Source organism: Mustela nigripes, chromosome 4 (assembly GCF_022355385.1).
Source record: "Mustela nigripes isolate SB6536 chromosome 4, MUSNIG.SB6536, whole genome shotgun sequence".
NCBI classification, from domain to species: Eukaryota; Metazoa; Chordata; class Mammalia; order Carnivora; family Mustelidae; genus Mustela; species Mustela nigripes.
The window spans coordinates 140,926,545-140,942,984 of NC_081560.1; the positions used below are offsets into that span (position 1 = coordinate 140,926,545).

The 16,440-nt window shown below is 51.7% G+C and overlaps 1 long non-coding RNA gene across 2 annotated transcripts; it reads left to right on the plus strand.

The window, feature by feature from the left end:
* Window positions 1-3,757: 3,757 nt before the first annotated feature.
* On the plus strand, window positions 3,758-14,780 carry LOC132015253 (uncharacterized). Of its 2 annotated transcripts, none has more exons than XR_009403603.1 (3): window positions 3,758-4,297; window positions 13,977-14,440; window positions 14,558-14,780. It is a non-coding gene; the product is annotated as an uncharacterized LOC132015253 (long non-coding RNA). The 2 variants fall into 2 exon arrangements; XR_009403602.1 differs by lacking the exon at window positions 3,758-4,297 and adding an exon at window positions 13,351-13,571.
* Window positions 14,781-16,440: the final 1,660 nt, after the last annotated feature.

Consider the following 16,440-nt stretch of genomic DNA (forward strand, 5'->3'; position numbering starts at 1 on the left):
AAAGGTGGACAATAGCACATAAAGTTGTATCAAAAACAGGTAGCAAATTTCCCATGATACTTGGAATAGAAGAATTGTGTATGTATATTTTTTTTAACCAAATTAAATTTGGTTCAAGGTTCCACTTGTCAAGATGGATAATTGGCCCAAGAATTCTAGAACTTATGCAAAAAAAAAAAAAAAAAGCAGGAGGGAGGCTTAAATCCAATTAAGTATATTAAGTGAGTATATCTCTGATAATCTACTGATTCAGCTACCTGGGGAATCTAGATTCCAAGGAAAATGTTCTCATAGGTCCATAAGGGGACGTGCATACGTTCACTCTGACATTGTATATGGGGATGTGGACTCGGAGGCAGATTAGCTGATGTCCCTCCTAGAGTAAGATGAGAACCAGGTGCAGGGAGAGCCTTACGGTCAGTGTCTCTCATTCTGTAACAGCTTTGGTTTGATGTCCTACTGTGACGGGCTGCTCGGAGTGATGTGCTATGTTGTTGGGAAGTTCACACTGGGCTTCAGACATGTCAGCCACACACATCAACTTGCAGATGACTATAGTGACTTCATTATCTTGGGAGTGGGCATATGCCTTTGGGAGAAATATCATGTACTCATTCATTCATAAAACAGTTATGGGGCAAAAGCCTCTACTAGGTTTTGGAGTTACAGAGGTGACTGCTTACAATCCAGTGGGGGAGACAGGTATTAAATGAAAAACATGTCATCAAATTAATAATTCTGGCTATAAAGGAAAATACCATCATTGGTATGATAGAACTAAGGTTCATAGGGGCCTAATGGAAGACCGCTCTGGAAAAGGAACATTGGAAATGAGACCTGAGAGCTGAGTGGAACTAGGTGTGTTCCAGGAAGAGTAATGTGGGCATGAGGGTCCTGAGGCAGGCAAGCGCTGGATCCCTTCAAAGAATGACTCTGCTTGGGGTGCCTGGGTGGCTCAGTTGGTTAAGTGTCCAACTTGGGATCTCAGCTCAGATCTCAGGGGTGTGAGTTCAAACCCCAAGTCGGGCTCCATGCTTGGCTCCTTGATAGGTGTGGAGCCTACTTAAAAAAGAAGAAGAAAAAAAAAAAAAAAGAATGGCTCTCCCTGGCTAGGGTGAGGTGTGTAAGCTGGAGAGAGCAGCGAGGAGGAGCCTGGGGGCAGAGGCAGGGCTGGGAACATGTAGAGTTTACTGCTTGATAAGGTGGCCACATAATTTATCATCCAGACTAGTACACATTTGAGACTGAAGGGGTGCTACTAATAATAATGTCGGGATATCAGGTCACCCTACTTGTAGGTCAAGGTAAAGAGCCTGAGTTTCATTCTCAAGGATGTGAGAAGCCATTGAAATCCTGAGGAAAGAGAGATATGACCTGGTTTGCATCTGGAGCCTGAAATGGGGCCATAGCACTCAGAAACCTCTGTCATCCTTCCTATCTGCATGGAGAAACCTCTGGGGGAAAGTTGTGGGCTATATCCGAAATCTGGGAGTGAGAGAGGCAGGCAGGAGTCCAGAAAAGGCCTGTGGAGTCCTGCAGGTTGGCGGTGAGCTGGTGACCATTGCTGTGTAGCACCCCCAAGCCCCCAACCTGTGGCCCTGGAGGAGTGTGCCACCTGTCTCCACCCTGCTCTGGGACAGATGCCTCTCCCAGCAGGTGAATCTGCCTCCAGTTGGGGACAGTGATGAGAGCTTTCCTGTGGGTGCTGTAGACTCGGTGGGGAGGGAATGCTCAGTCCTACCCCAGCTGCAGGTGGAGGTGGGAAGAGAAAAACCCTCTTAAGAACAGCCTGCATCAACTTGACTGCCAACGAGTTTCCAAAGCCAGAATGTGAAATTTCTCAGTAAGATGACAGGGTCTCTAGCAGGCTGATCTTTACCTTCCTGGGGAAGTTACCCCTCACTCCACTCACTCATGACATTGTCGGCCCACAGCTGGCTCTGGGGCTCACATGCAGGAGAGTAGTCATGGTGTCACCCCTCCGCATGCACACATATTGATCCACAGACCCAGGTCCAAAGGATAGAACACAAACTCCTACCACCACAGAGCTTGGGGTAGACAAAATCCAGGAAATATTGTAGCTTTGGAGGGAACCAAATTTCCAAACCTTCCCCCAAAGCTGTCTATGCACATATCCAGCAAATCAGTCTTTCTCCAGCTGGAACCTGGGTCTCTTCCTTGAGAACAAGAGAAGGCCAAGGGTAAGGACCAGGTGTGGCAGACACTGTCCATTGCATACCCAACAGCCATCCTCACTCCTTCCCTGTTAACAGTGTGATCTTTGCTGCTAGTGACTGGAATGCCTTGATCTTTGGGAAGCTGGGACCCTGGGGCCTCTCCCAGCCCCAGGAGATGAATCATGACTGGCGATTCAATCAATGAACCGTGGCAACTCATTCCCCTGGCTTATGATTGGTCTAGATGGGGCAGGGTGCGGGGGTTGGAAAGGTGGGAGATATGGGATCCAGTTCTGGTACATGAGATGCAAGTCTGCTGGGGAAGGCCCTTCTTCCCAAAAAGAAGGACAAAGCCTTGGCTGGAGAATGCCTTTTCACCCCTTTTCCATCCCTGGACTGAGACGTGATACTTGGGAGTGCACCAGCCACTTGGTCACCAGAATGCAAGACGCTAGCATGCGGGAATGGTGGTATGGAAAGGTAAGAGGTTGGGTTCTTGAAGTCATTGTTGGTGGCACCTGTCCTGGGTGACCTACCTCTTATGTGTGACAATAACCTCTCCTTGTTTACGCTGTCACAGCCAGGCATCCTGCTCTCCGCAGCCCGAGTGTAGCCCTAACTCACACGCTCGTATAGCGGCTGGGGCTTCCAGTTTGGGGAACCCTTGCCCCCATCCCTAGAGGAGGAATTGAATGACACAAAGAAGTAGGAGACTCCTGAGATCATGAACACCAGCTTGGCTTCTGCCGTAACAGGATGGCCTTGGGTGAATTAACCTCACTGTGTCTTGGTCTCATCTGGGCAGGGGAGGCGATGACTAGCACTTTGCCTCACAGGGTTATTGGAAAAGAAGGGAGAAAATAAATGGGATAATGAGAAGGAAAGCAAGACCTCCAGGAAATGCCTGGTTGTACAGTAGCTGTTCAATAAAAGTCAGCTCCCTCCCCTCTTTGGGAGTTCCAGAACCACCCCTCTGATCCTGGCTGTCAAGTCACACACGGGCTCATTGTACGCGTCACCCTTATTACCAGGCGAGGATTTTGCATTATGGAACCTTGAGTTTTAAATTAAGTGTCAAATATAATTTGGCCACACTAAGAATTAATTATATGACTGCCCTTAGAAAAGCCAGGAAGCTCAGCTCTGAGTGTGAAATTGGTGTCTGCCCACAAGGGAGGGAAGCCCCCCCACCCAACCCCGAAGAGGGAATGGAGGCTGGACAGCGATGGTGCTTGGCGTGGTCGGGGCATTTCCCACCGTGGACCCTGGGAAACAGGGCTCCTTGAGGAGTGTGGCCAAGGGGTAGGGCTTTGGGGCAGAGATGAAAACAGTTTCCAGGAGGTACCCCGCCCCCCCGCCCCCATCACAGCCGGTCTGTCACAGCCAGCCCCGCCCTCCGTGGCTTGCGCACATCTGTCAGCTGCAGACACACATGTGGCTGGTGTCAGTTCTTCCCCTTTAAGGGAAGGGAAACATTTCCTGAGAGCGTGGCGGGGGAAGAGGGAGCCATGTGGCCAGAAGAGAGGCCACATTTGTCTCGATGACAATCCAAGGACAAAAGCTCAGTCTGGAGCATTCCAGGAGGGGCCTGCCCTCCTCCCGTGGCCTCAGGCCGGGCCCTGTTTGGAGGAGGAGGAGGCTGGGTGCAGGGTGTGAGCAGCCAGGCACTGGGCATCCCGGACCCAACCCACGTCAACAGCTGCCACCCCCACCTGGCCTCCCCGCTCTGAGGAGTCTGGGTTTAATTTTCTGGTCAGTGCCAAAAGCAGGAGGAAGAGGACGAGGAGGAGGAGAAGAAAGGAGCGAGCTGAAGCCCTAATGCGGCCGGCTGGGATCTGTCACTCAGCGCACGGCCTGCTGACGACTCAGGGCAGCCCCAGCTGTAAGCAGCCCATGATTTATGGACACCGAGTGAACTCCTGCGGCAGAAACCAGCCTTGAGATCAGAGCGGCAATAGGGCCCTTTTTTTGGCAGGAGACAGGGCCTGCATTTTTCTCATTCATGCCAAACTGCTTTGCACGGCAATTAGCTCTGTCCTCATTTAGTCTCCAGTCCCAAAGGGTAATGAAAGTCATAGATCATCTTCAAGACTGCTAATTATTGAGCTCGCTTACAGGTAGGCTTTGTAACTGTGAGAAGGGCCTGTCGGCCCGATATTTATTACTCTTCCAATAAGTAAGCAAAGTGGGGCGGGGGCATGGGAGGGAGAGGGGAAAGAAGAGGGGTGGGGTGGGGGTTAGACAGGGTGTTGGGGGGGGACAGCTTTCTTGAGACACCGCCCAAGCCCAGCCCCAGGATCTCTGACATATCTTCTGCAAATGTGCTCATCACAGGGGAAACGTCTTTATTCCACGGAGCCATTTCTCATGCCCTAACAAACCAGTCTGGGGGAGCAGAGTGGTGAAGAGAAGCCGGTGGAGGGATGGGCTGGGGTCTGCTCTGGGGGGTGGGGAAGGCGACTGAGAGCACAGGAAGAGCAGGGTAGAAACAGAAGATGGGAGCTCCCCAGCGCCCCCACCAACCTCAGGGTCAGAGCATTCCCCTGTCCTTCTTGGGCTTGCTGGGTGGGTAGAGATGGTCCTGAGTCAGGACCCAGGGCTAGGATGAGCTCTGTCGTGTCGAGGCATGGAGTGTGTGAGGCTAATGCGGGAAAGGTTTTCCTCTGAGCCCTTTGACTTCACTTGGTCGTCCTGCCACCAAGCAGTTGTCCTCTCTGAATTATAATTTATACCAGCAGATTCCCGCGGATGTGGCTAACTAAGGGGAAGGTAGGCTCTTATTTCCACATCAACAGACTTAAAAAAATATAATGGCTTTTAAAAAAAAAAAAAGATTTTATTTATTTATTTATTTGACAGACAGAGATCACAAGCAGGCAGAGAGGCAGGCAGAGAGAGAGGGGGAAGCAGGCTCCCTGCTGAGCAGAGAGCCGGATGTGGGACTCGATCCCAGGACCCTGAGATCATGACCTGAGCCAAAGGCAGAGGCCTTAACCCACTGAGCCACCCAGGTGCCCCAATATAATGGCTTTTTAGAAAAACTAAGCATCGATATTAGCCAGGATTACTGATTTTTAAACAGAGGATGCAACTGAAGCAAGAGCTAAAGAAATATAACATGGCCTGTCAGATGCCACACTCAACATACTCAACAACAAATCCTTACTGAGTGCCCGTTGAGTGCCAGGCAAAGGAAAGAATTTGAGGTCATGTTTCTCCTCTGAGTCCTCATAACCTCCATAACTCCCACGGCGCTGGTGCCATCCCCACTTTACAGGTAGGTTAAGTTACATGGCCAAGGTCACATGGCTACTGAGGGTTAGACCCAACACCATGTGGCTCCGAAGTTCATTCTCTCAACCACAATACTGTATTTTCCTTAATTCATGCTCTCCCCTTGTCAGGGGTGGGGGGCAGTAGTGTGCCAGGGTCCTCCCCAACTCCATTCAGTGACATCACGTTGGGAGCTTGGAACTGACCAGGGTAGGAATGTTTACACTATGGAAAATGGCAAATGCTTTTGGGTTAGTTTTTCTGTTGGTTTGTTGGTTGCTTCCTGAAGAGCTATCTACTAAACTTTCACCAGCACATCCCCAGGGAAGGACCCAAGGGGAAAGGGAAAACATTATACTGTAGTTCATGGCAAGTTCTCTCCATCAGAGGCTACTGGAGAGTCTGGAGACGTGAGTTCTACACCCGGTGTTGCTAGTAAGGGACCCTGACTTGAGCAATTTGTCCTCATTTGCTTTGGATGGTCTTTCGGGTGCCACTATAGCCACAAGATTAAGTATAAAACTATTTGCATAAAGAGCCTGGAGACACAAAATGAAGCTTAACTGCGTTTCAGTTTTTGCTCAAGAACATAAGGCGGCTCTCCCATTCGCGGGCAGAGTAGGGCTCGGGCTGGGGGTGCGTGTGCAAAGCACATGTTGCTGTAGGAGCTGCTTGGGTGTGGAGGACATTCCTTCTGCTTCCTCTTTCGTTCCTCACTGGAGCCAGACAGACTAGGGTAGAAACACACCTCTTCCCAACTCTGTGACCCAGGTTGCTTGGCTTCTCTGCGTTTCCATTTTCTCTACTGGGAAACGAGCATAATCAGTAGTGTCTATTTGCAGGGTGGTGTGAAGACTGAATGAGATAATGCACACCAACTGCAGGGTACTAACTTGGCACGGAACAAGTGCTCCGAACCTTCGCAGTGTTGCCCCTTTTCTCCCCACCGCCCTCCCGCAGCTTCTTTCTGTGTGGGGGATGGGGGGAAGGAAAGTCCCCCACCCCCCCATCCCCATCGCACCCCCTAGCTGCCAGGGCCCCTGTACAGGTGGCCAGGTCTGAAAAGGAGGGGCTGCTCTCTCCTGCCTCCGCCTGTGGGAGCAGCACCCCCCCACACAAGTATGCAAACCATTGTGTGTTCCTACTGCTGGGAGGAAGGTGTGATCCTGGGGTCTCTTGCTCCCAGGGGTAGAGGCTCAGGCTGCAGGGGCACGACCCTGGACTCTGCAGGCAGGTCAGCTGGAAGGACACCAAAGAGGCTGTGGGAGTTCCTAGTCTACTCACCCTGAGCAGCTGTGCCCTCTGTGCATGTGGTTCAGAAATGCCCTTCCGTGTGGGTTGCTTCCGGTGGGCGGGACTGGCCCTCTCCTTGTACGTCTGGTGGTGGGTGTCTTGGGATGGCTTCTGTCTATACCCTGGCCTTGGCTCTGGGAGACCCTGGTCCTCTACCTTCACACCCCTCCGCATGTTCTAGCTGACTTCCCCACAGCCGTCTGAACACGGGCACAAGGTCTTCTTTTTTTCCATCTTTCAGCACTCCCCTATCCTCTGATCCTGGGGGACAGTGGCTCTACCAGCTTGGACACCCACCTCTCCCAAGCCTCTCTCCTGACCTTCTGTCTCCAGGACACCTTGCACTTCACCTCTCACCCTGGATCTGTTTCTTTTTACTTTCTTGGCCTCCCATCCCTGTTACCTACCATCCCAACCCCCAACCCCCGCCCCGCCCACCATGGTCTGGCCTTATAATACCCTCTGGACCCTTGACTTAAGGCTTCCTGAGGGTAGGTTGAACACACGAAGGCTTGAGCAGGACACTGATGAGTGGAACCAGGACCCCCAATGAAGTCAGGATGCAAGGCTCCATCCCTACGCTCTTTTGCTCCCTGGGCCAGTCCTCCTCTCCCCTCAGCTTCTCCTCACGGCAGTGTTGTGGCTGCGAAAGCTGTGGCCTCATCGATGCCCATAGTGAACGAAGGATATCTAGGGAAGGACTGGCTTGTCCAAGCCTGGGACATGGGCTCAACCTTGGCTGCATCACTGTGCTGACCAGGTGGGGTTCCAGGATGGGTCAGGCATGGGCCACCCGGCTGCCGGGTGCATGGTCACATGAAGAGCTGTCCAGAAGCAGGCAGATGCTCTGCTGAGCCAGGACGCAGGACGCCACTGCAGGTGAAGGCTGTCTGTCTGCCCCCCCCCGCAGTCCAGCACTGGCTACAATAAGCACATGCGAAGTTGCACGGGGACACAGACACAGGTCCAGGTCCAGACACAGATGATGCTGCCCCATCAGGGATTTGTCTCAGGAGAGCCACAGTCATGTGTGGAGCTAGAGGACAATCTTTTATCATTATTATTACTACTACTATTATTATTTTACGAACCAGAAATGCTTATTGCAGAAATGTGGCTACAGTTCTAGTTGGGGGGCTCTGGTTGAGGCTGCACCAGGGCCCCCTGCCAGGACTGGGCAGGTGGGGCAAGAAGCAAGCAGAGGGAGTGTGTCTGGGCCTGGGGCCTGGAGCTGCAGGCTGATGCTGGGAGCTGGGCTGCAAGAGAGGCCTGGGCCCTTCCGTTCCATGTTAAGGGCCTTTGCCACATCATCCTCCATCACCATGAAGAACCTCTTGAGTTGTTCATTCCCAAGGAGTGACACCAAGGGAATCATCTGTTAACAAATCTGTCTCCTTCCCAAAGGCTCCAGTGGGTTCAGGAGCCAAACCCTGCTTTCCGAGCTGGGGGCTCTCCCCGCCTCACCAGTCACAGACATCATGGACACTCAGGTGACCAGCAGGACGTCCTAGGCCTGCAGAGTGCCGCCCTGCTGTGTGAATCCTGGCAGATGGGCCTTGGGACAGCCCTGCGAATTCGTGGGTAGAGGTCTAAATGGGAGTCATAGACCAGAAAGCACTTTCCCAACTTTGCTGTCCCAGGACTATGAGAAGAGGGTATGGGTAGAGGGCCTTGTGGGGGTGGGCACAACTCCTACACTTTTTTTAAAAAATTAATTTATTTATTTGACAGACTGAGAGAGCACAAGTAGGCAGAGTAGCAGGGAGACAGAGAGAAGCAGGCTCTCCGCTGAGTAGGGAGCCCGATTTGAGGCTCGATCCTAGGACCCTGGGATCATGACCTGAGCTGAAGGCAGCCACTTAACCAACTGAGCCACTCAGGTGCCCCAACTCCTATACTTTTAATACTCCTTGTTACCTGCTTGCTACTTGCTGCTACCAGGAGGGGTGGAGACAAGGACTGTTAATGTTAGGGGCAAGGCCTAGGTTTTGAATTGGGATAAAATCTGGCTGGGGAGAGGGACAGTTTGGGGAAGCAGGTTGAGACAGAATAGAGGGTAATAACTGAGTCACCAGTGGGTCCCAGCCCTGGACGTGTCTCATGCTTACAGGCCTCTGAGAACCTCCTGGCCATCTTCCCCTACTGTGTGGGGAACACACATACATAACAAACACACACACATACATAACAAACCAATCCAAACCCATTTTTATTGTGTCACAGATTCTGTGGGACAGGAATTTGGAGAGGGCACAGTGAGAATGGTTTGTCTCTGGGGACCTCAGCTGGGTTGACTCAAAGGCTGGGGGAATAATCTGGAAAAGTCTTCATTCACATGTTTGGCATTTGAGGCTTGCTGTGAGCTGGAAGGTGGCTTGGCTCTGGGTCAGAAACCTCCACCAGCCTCTCCATAGGAACTTTGTGCGGGGGCTACTTTGGGCTTCCTCCCAGCATGGCAGCTGGATTCCAGGACAGGCACCCCCAGAGAGCCAACAGAAGCTGTGTGCCCTTTCTAGTCTAGCTGTAGAAGTCATACAGTGTCACTTCTGCCACATTCTATTCAGGGAAGCAGTCACAAGCCAGCACAGATTGAATGGGAAAGGAATTAGCTGCTTCTTCATGGGGAGAGACAAGGTGATACTGTAAAGAGTTTATGGGAAAGGAGATTTTGAGGCCCTTACCAAAAGTACGAATAGCCACACCTTTGGAAAATTCAACTGCCACACCCGTAAATTGCTAAGATGAGAGGGTCCAGGGGCAGACAGAGCCTCACACCCACTTCATAGAGGGGGAAACTGAGGCTACAAAAGTCATTGAATTGAAAAAGGGCCCTTGGGGTGCCTGGGTGGCTCAGTCGTTAAGTGTCTGCGTTCAGCTCAGATCATGATCCCAAGGTCCTTGGATCGAGCCCCACATCTGGCTCCCTGCTGAGCGGAAAACCTGCTTCTCCCTCTCCCACTGCCCCTGCTTGTGTTCCCTGTCTCACTGTGTCTCTCTCTGTCAAATAATAAATAAAATCTTTAAAAAAAGGAAGAAAAAGGGCCCTTAAAGCCCAACATATACTCTATTTAGAGATTCTTTCTATGGAATCCCGTGGAGCTAAGGATCTAGTCTCTTCCTGAATGCCTATACTGATGTGGAGCTTGCAAAGTGGCCCATTCCAATTGCTGCGTGGTTGAAATTGTCAGAAAGTTCTTAGATTGTGATAAAAGCCACGTCCCTGTAATGTCTGCTCATCGGCACTGATTATGCCCCCAGTGAATGAGGATGGGTCAAGAAAAAAGGAAACTAACACTCTTGGGTGTTAACTGTGTGTCGGGCCTGTGTCTGGGCCCCTCACAGCCCTTTCCTGGAGGGTAAAAGTGTGCCAATCTACTCACTGTCGATGGACTTGTCACTTTTCCATCCTGAGGTCTTTCCCCTTTCCCTCTATGACCCGTTTTCTATCACCTTTGCTTATGTTCCAGCTTCTCCTGGCTTTTTTTTTTTTTTTTTAAGTAGCCACATCACACAAGATCAGCTTACCTTAAGCTTGCAGTCAGCCGAACATCACCAGTCATTTTTCATTTCGACTGCTGCTGCCCCTGATCTCTCCCGTGCCACCTTTCATCCAGGAGTCTTCTCATCAGACCAGGATTAGCAACGAAGATGGATAGCCAGGGGTCCATGGACGGCCCCAAAGGACGTCTGAGCACAAGGGGTGCCTGAAGGGTGGGATCTGTGAGCTGTCTCAGGTGGACCAGGGATCAGCCTGAGCTCTGGCTTCCTTGTAGCCAAACAGATTTATTCAGAGACTGTGAGGACCATCCCTTAACACTCACCATGCCTGTCCCCTTCTTGCTTATGGGAGAGGGGACAAAGCACAGGGATAGGGACATAACATTCCCGACAGGCTTACAAGGACGTCACCTGAGTCTGGCCTGGGGACAGGCTTACCGCCTGGCATGAAGGGTGAGGTCACGGGGAAGACTGCAGAGGTGGAGGGGATCAGAGAAGGCTCACTGCAGCTTCCTTCATTCGGGCCCCAGCAGATTCTTAGTCACATACATATGTGTAAAAAAAGAGTAGAAGCATGTATTAATTTTAGGTGAATCCTGGTAAATTGACATGTCCCTTGAACACCAACCAGTATGAGGACTTCCGGAAATGCAAGTGGTCAAAACAAAACTAAAACTAGTCTCAGTAAGAAAGGGAATATACTGGCTCACCTGCTGTGAAGGCCAAGGGGAGAGTGGGCTTCAGGCTGGACTGGATGCAGGGACCTGGAGAAGTCATCAGACTTGTCATCAGAGGACTCTGTTGCTCTAGTTGGCATCATTTGCTTCTACCATAAATTGTTTCTTTTTCTTTTTTTTTTTTTTTAAGATTTGATTTGTTTATTTGACAGAGAGAGAGAGATCACAACTAGGCAGAGAGGCAGGCAGAGAGAGAAGGGGAAGCAGGCTCCCTGCTGAGCAGAGAGCCCCATGTGGGGCTCGATCCCAGGACCCTGAGATCATGACCTGAGCCTAAGGCAGAGGCTTAACCCACTGAGCCACCCAGGTGCCCCCATAAATTGTTTCTTCAGGTAGTGGTAGCCAATGCTGTAAGAACTTTGGGGTCCTAGCCTTGTGATTCTCAATCTAAAAGAAATGAACGCAGGGTACCTGGGTGAATCAGCCGGTTAAGCCTCTGCCCTCAGCTTGGGTCATGATCTTAGGGTCCTGGGATCAAGCCCCGAATCAGGCTCTCTGCTCAGCAGGGAGCCTGCTTCCCCCCACCCCCTGCCTACTGCTCTGCTTACTTGTGATTTCTCTTTTTGTTAAATAAATCAATAAAATCTAAAAAAAAAAATAAAAGAAACGGACACTATCTCTCCTTCAGAATCAGTGTATAAAATCCCAGGGAAGGACTCTGATTGCCCTGACATAGGTCACATGCTTCTCCTGGGCCAGTCTTTGTAGGCAGAATGATAGGATAGAAGGATTGGCCGGGTCTGGGTCATATATCTTTTCTAGTGGCCTGCTGCCTCCCAGGCATCCAGGGGCGGGAAGGAGTATGACAAGCCTTAGAGGACAGGAATGAGCAAGTCAGGAATTAAAGCTATGCTGTCTTCTGGATCTATCTGATATTTCATATCTGCTTCTTTTCGTCCACTTCCTCATTCTCCTGTTTTCCTTTGAGGATGAGCTGCTGCTGCTTTTTTTTTTTTTTTTTTTTTCCTTTCTCAGTGTCTACCATGGCTCAAAATGGCTGCCTCAGCCCCAAACATTAGTGACTTTTAGGAGCCTAACACCCTCTGTGGCTGAGCTCAGATTTTCAAGGAAGAGAGAATCTGATTGGTTGCAGGGATAGGTGTTCACTACGGGACCATTCCGCTGTGGTGAACATGCAGTGCGGACATGGCCTCTGAGGTCTCCCCCTTGAACAGGCCTGGTAGGAGCAGTTCCTTAGAGAAGGGAGCTGCGGGTGGGGCAGGCATTTTGGACCAACATGTTGTACTAGTCCCGGGTAACCCAGGGAAGGGCAGAGCATGACACCCTCCTTGTCCTCCAGTAGCTTCAAGTCGAGCTGGGCAGGAAAGATGCTCATTTGGGCCAGGGCTCATAGGCCCTTGGAGAAAAGCAAGGTCATCATGGGCCATGGCAGGCAGAACAAACTTGTCCTGGAGGTGGTGAGAACAGAGCTGGCTTTGTCAGGTGGGCAGAAAGGAAAGGACGAGATACTCCAGAGCACGGAGCAGATGTTCTCTTCCTCACACCTGAGCTGGCTCACCTAAACCAATACACAAATGCATCTGAGGTTCACGATTGAACTTTTCCTCAAAGCAAGGGCTCTAAAGAGGAAGCTTCTACGTGCCTTTCTATCTCCTCCCCCAGGTTCCCGCCAGACTCCTTATAACACCCTCCACCCCAGGATGCCCAGGAAGTGACCCTCCCCCCTCCGCCACTCACCATCTCTGGACATGTGTGTGGAGGCTGCAGGGAGTTTTCCGTGACTTTTTGGAAAGTCAAGGAATGTCTGTCTCCAAAAGCCAAGGAAGCAAGGCAGGAAAGGAGGGAAGGAGGGAGTAAGTAAGTTTGGTTCAAGAATAAAGAGAGGAATATTAACTGTTTGCATCTGGAGAAGGTAAAGAAACTCTAAGGTAGGGACTTCCATTCCCTTATTGTGGATGAAGAGAGGTCCAGGGCAATTCCGGCCTTGCTCAGGATTAGAACCCTGGCTTCTCACTGCCCTGGCCCGGCCCAGAGCTCTTTCCATGAGCCCTTGCTTGCCTGCTGGCCTGGCTGGGATAATGGGGGGTTGGGGGAGGCATGGGGAAATGCCTCCCCATCACAAAGTGGGAGTAGAGGCTCAGCCCAGGAAAGTGTGGCCAAAACTCAGTTCTCCTGGGAGCCCCAAGGGATCCAGAAAGTGACTAAGAGGTCACCAGCGGCTCCTCTGGGAACTGGGCTAAAGTCCCTCCAGTAGGCTTTATCTGGGCAGATTCCATTTCCTGTTGGAGGAAAAGGAAGAGATCTTTGTGTTTCTCTGCTGTTTTCCCCTTTCAGGCAGATCAGAAACCAGATGGAGTCAGATAAACCCAGTTGAGAAGAAAGAGGCCCTGGCTGGCTGGGAAGAGAAGGGTCCCTTTCCCAAGTCACGCAGGAAGACACCCAGAGAGACCCTTCCCCTGCAGAAGAGGGAGAAGGGGTTCAAATGGGTCCCCCCTTAGACTTGTAATAATAGTATTTCCAAATGAGGTTGTCCCTACAGTGACTGTGTTATTATTTTGCATCTGGTTGAGAGCGACAGATTGTTAACCATGAACTTAAGGACTTGACACTCCTTCACAGTTTCAGCAAGGTCAGTCTCACAAAATGCAAGTGGCCCCAACCTCACTTGACCTCCACGAGGCTCCCTCGAAGGCAGTCTCGGAGGGCAGGGGGCGTGGAGGAGGAGGCCGAGGAGGTGCGGAAGGGAGAGCGGCTAGAGGGAGGAGAGAGGAGCAGGGAGGAGCAGAGAGGAGGGGTGCGGGGAGTCGGGAGGGAAGGAAACAGGAAAACCGGAGGGAGGGCGAGGAGGGAGCCCGGCGAGAGCGCGCGAGGGGCGAGGGCAAGGTGACCGCGGGTATCAGTGAGGGGCCAGTTGTCAGGGTTCTATCTGCGCCGTGATTGATGGGAGCCTGGGTTTTTCTGTCAGCCTGTCACGGCGCAGGAATGTTTAATGTTCTCATTATTGGTTACGCTGTTGTGTATATTTCTCTGTCAGCACCGCGGACCCAGCTGAACTGGCAGAGCACTTCAAAGGCCTGCGGGTCATTCATCATCCCCATGACGCTCCGGCAAATGCTCAGCTTCAGCTCCGCGCCAGGGATTTGTTATGACTTGCGAGCCGGCTGACAGACAGGACGGTGGCGGCCGCGGGAGGGGGACGCGCGGGAGGGAGGCTCGCAGCCCTTTTGGCACTCCGGGGGAGAGGCAGCGCCCAGCGCCCGGAGTCGGGGCGGGGTGGCAGGTGGGGGGCCGGGGGGGGGGGCAGAAGGTGCGGCCTGGTCGGGAGTCACCCGCGGGGGCGGACCAGGGGTGCACGGGAGGGCTGGGGTCCCAGGACCCCCCCATCCCCCCGCCCCAGGCTGTCCCCGCAGGCCCAGCCAGCGCCCTCGCCCCTCCCGTCCCACTCTCCTCCTCTCGGCGGGCAGCTGCGTCTCCGAAAGTTGTGCTGAAAACCCAGAGGTTGGGGAAAAAAGGGAAACTTGCAACCGGCCCGGCCCGGGCCGGGAGGGGCGGAGTTGGGGGGGGGGGGGGGGGGGGGAGAGCAGCAGAATATCGGAGCTTTGTTTCCTTTCCCAGGCCGTGACATGATTAATCGTTTTCTTCTGATCTAATTTTGGAACATGAAAAACAGCACATTTGTCTTGAAGAAAAATGATGTGCCGAACTGCGCAGATGGAAATTTCGAGCATTGAGAAAGATTAAAGTGAAACCCCACTCCTTAGACCTAATCATGAGTTGTAGATTATTCTGTCGGCCCAGCCAGATGGTAGCTCTGATTCCACAGCCCCTTCTTATATTAATGAATACTAGACTGTTATATTTGACTTAGGTAAGTGAAATGTCTATCAGAGCTAATGGACTGCCAGCCAGCATAACACATGTTGTACCGCTAAGGGTCCTTGCTGCATTTTTCATGTTTTATACTAATGTAGAACATTTTGTTTCCTACTGTTTTTCATCATTGTCACTGTTTGCTAAATATTTTCACATGGAAGGGGGGGGGGGGGAGACAAAGTCATGAGGAAAAAGAACCCCCCCTCCAAACTTGTGTCCAAAGCTAATTTCCTCCCGTTGGGCTTGGCTATAACTCTACGAGTAAAACAGTCACCCCAAGCTATACGTACAGGAACTCAATAGTAACGTGATTAAGTTCCTAGTCAACAAGACTACACTGGACTGTATGTTAACAAACCTAATTATAGCCCCGTGGTGATAAATTGGGCCAGGGCCCTTGCCACACATCTCTGAGGTCATGTCTAGAAGAGCAGCTTGACCCTCTTATCCCAGGGGAGAGAACTGTCCTGGAGAGGAGTCCCAAGCTCGACTTTCATGAGGGGCTCTCTTGACTCAGGGGGTCCTTTGCCTGGGGAGGGTGGGCGCAAGGTCCGAGACATGGTGGTGGAGCTGAAGGTCAGAGGTATGAGCCACCAGGCTCTCCTGGAGGAGGCTGAAAGGGGGCAGCTTCGAGCTGTGGGCACCAACAGTGTTGTGAGCGCTGCCAGGATGCCTGAGAGGGGAGCGAGCGTGCTGTTCCCAGTTCACTGGTTCCGTGGAGACCTTGGGACCTGGTGGCTCACCTTCTCTGGGCCCCATGATGGCAGTCCCTTCTTCCAGCACCTCCTCTGTGCACTGGGGAGGCCCCGAAGAGCTTGCTGTTCAAGAGGAAATCCTGAGTACTTATTTGTGAAAACCCCAAGGCCGGCTGGGACTAGTGTCCTGGAGAAAATGAGTCCTGGAGATGGAATCTGAAAGCTGTTTGGGCAGATAAGATGCAAGCGGTTGAGAGATATCTTCAAAGGGGAGTGCCTATTTTTTTTTTTTTTAGATTTTTGTTTATTTATTTGACAGAGAAAGAGAGCTCAAGTAGGCAGAGAGGCAGGCAGAGGGAGAGGGAAAAGCAGATTCCCCGTTGAGGAAGGAGCAGGATGCAGGACTCCATCCCAGGACCCTGGGACCCTGACCTGAGCCGAAGGCAGACGCTTAACCCACTGAGCCACCCAGGTGCCCCCAAAGGGTAGTGTCTTGAGAAAAAAATGAAAAGAAATACACAGAGAGGGGAGACCTATACAAGACAAGACATGAGAGAGAGAAAGAGAGAGAGATGGAGAGGGAGGGAGGAAGGGAGAGAGAGAGAGAGAAGTAAGAGAAGAATGCAGAGAAAGAGAGAGACATCGAGGCAAGGAGGTATATATACCAACAGAGCAGATAGCCAATGAATTCAAACTATTCTTGCTCCAGTCAAAATGAGCTCCCTAAAAAGCGAATTTCATCCCTGCTTAAAATTCTTTCTTGGTGGTGATTCTTGCAGGAGTCAGTTCAGATGTCTTGGCTGTGAAGAGATGACCCTTTTCCATCGACTCCCAGCATACTTCTCCAGCCTCATCTCTCACCTCTCCTTCACTATGAACCCTGCACTTCTGCCACAGGAGACTTCTCGGGGCTCTGAAGAATGCTAGGCT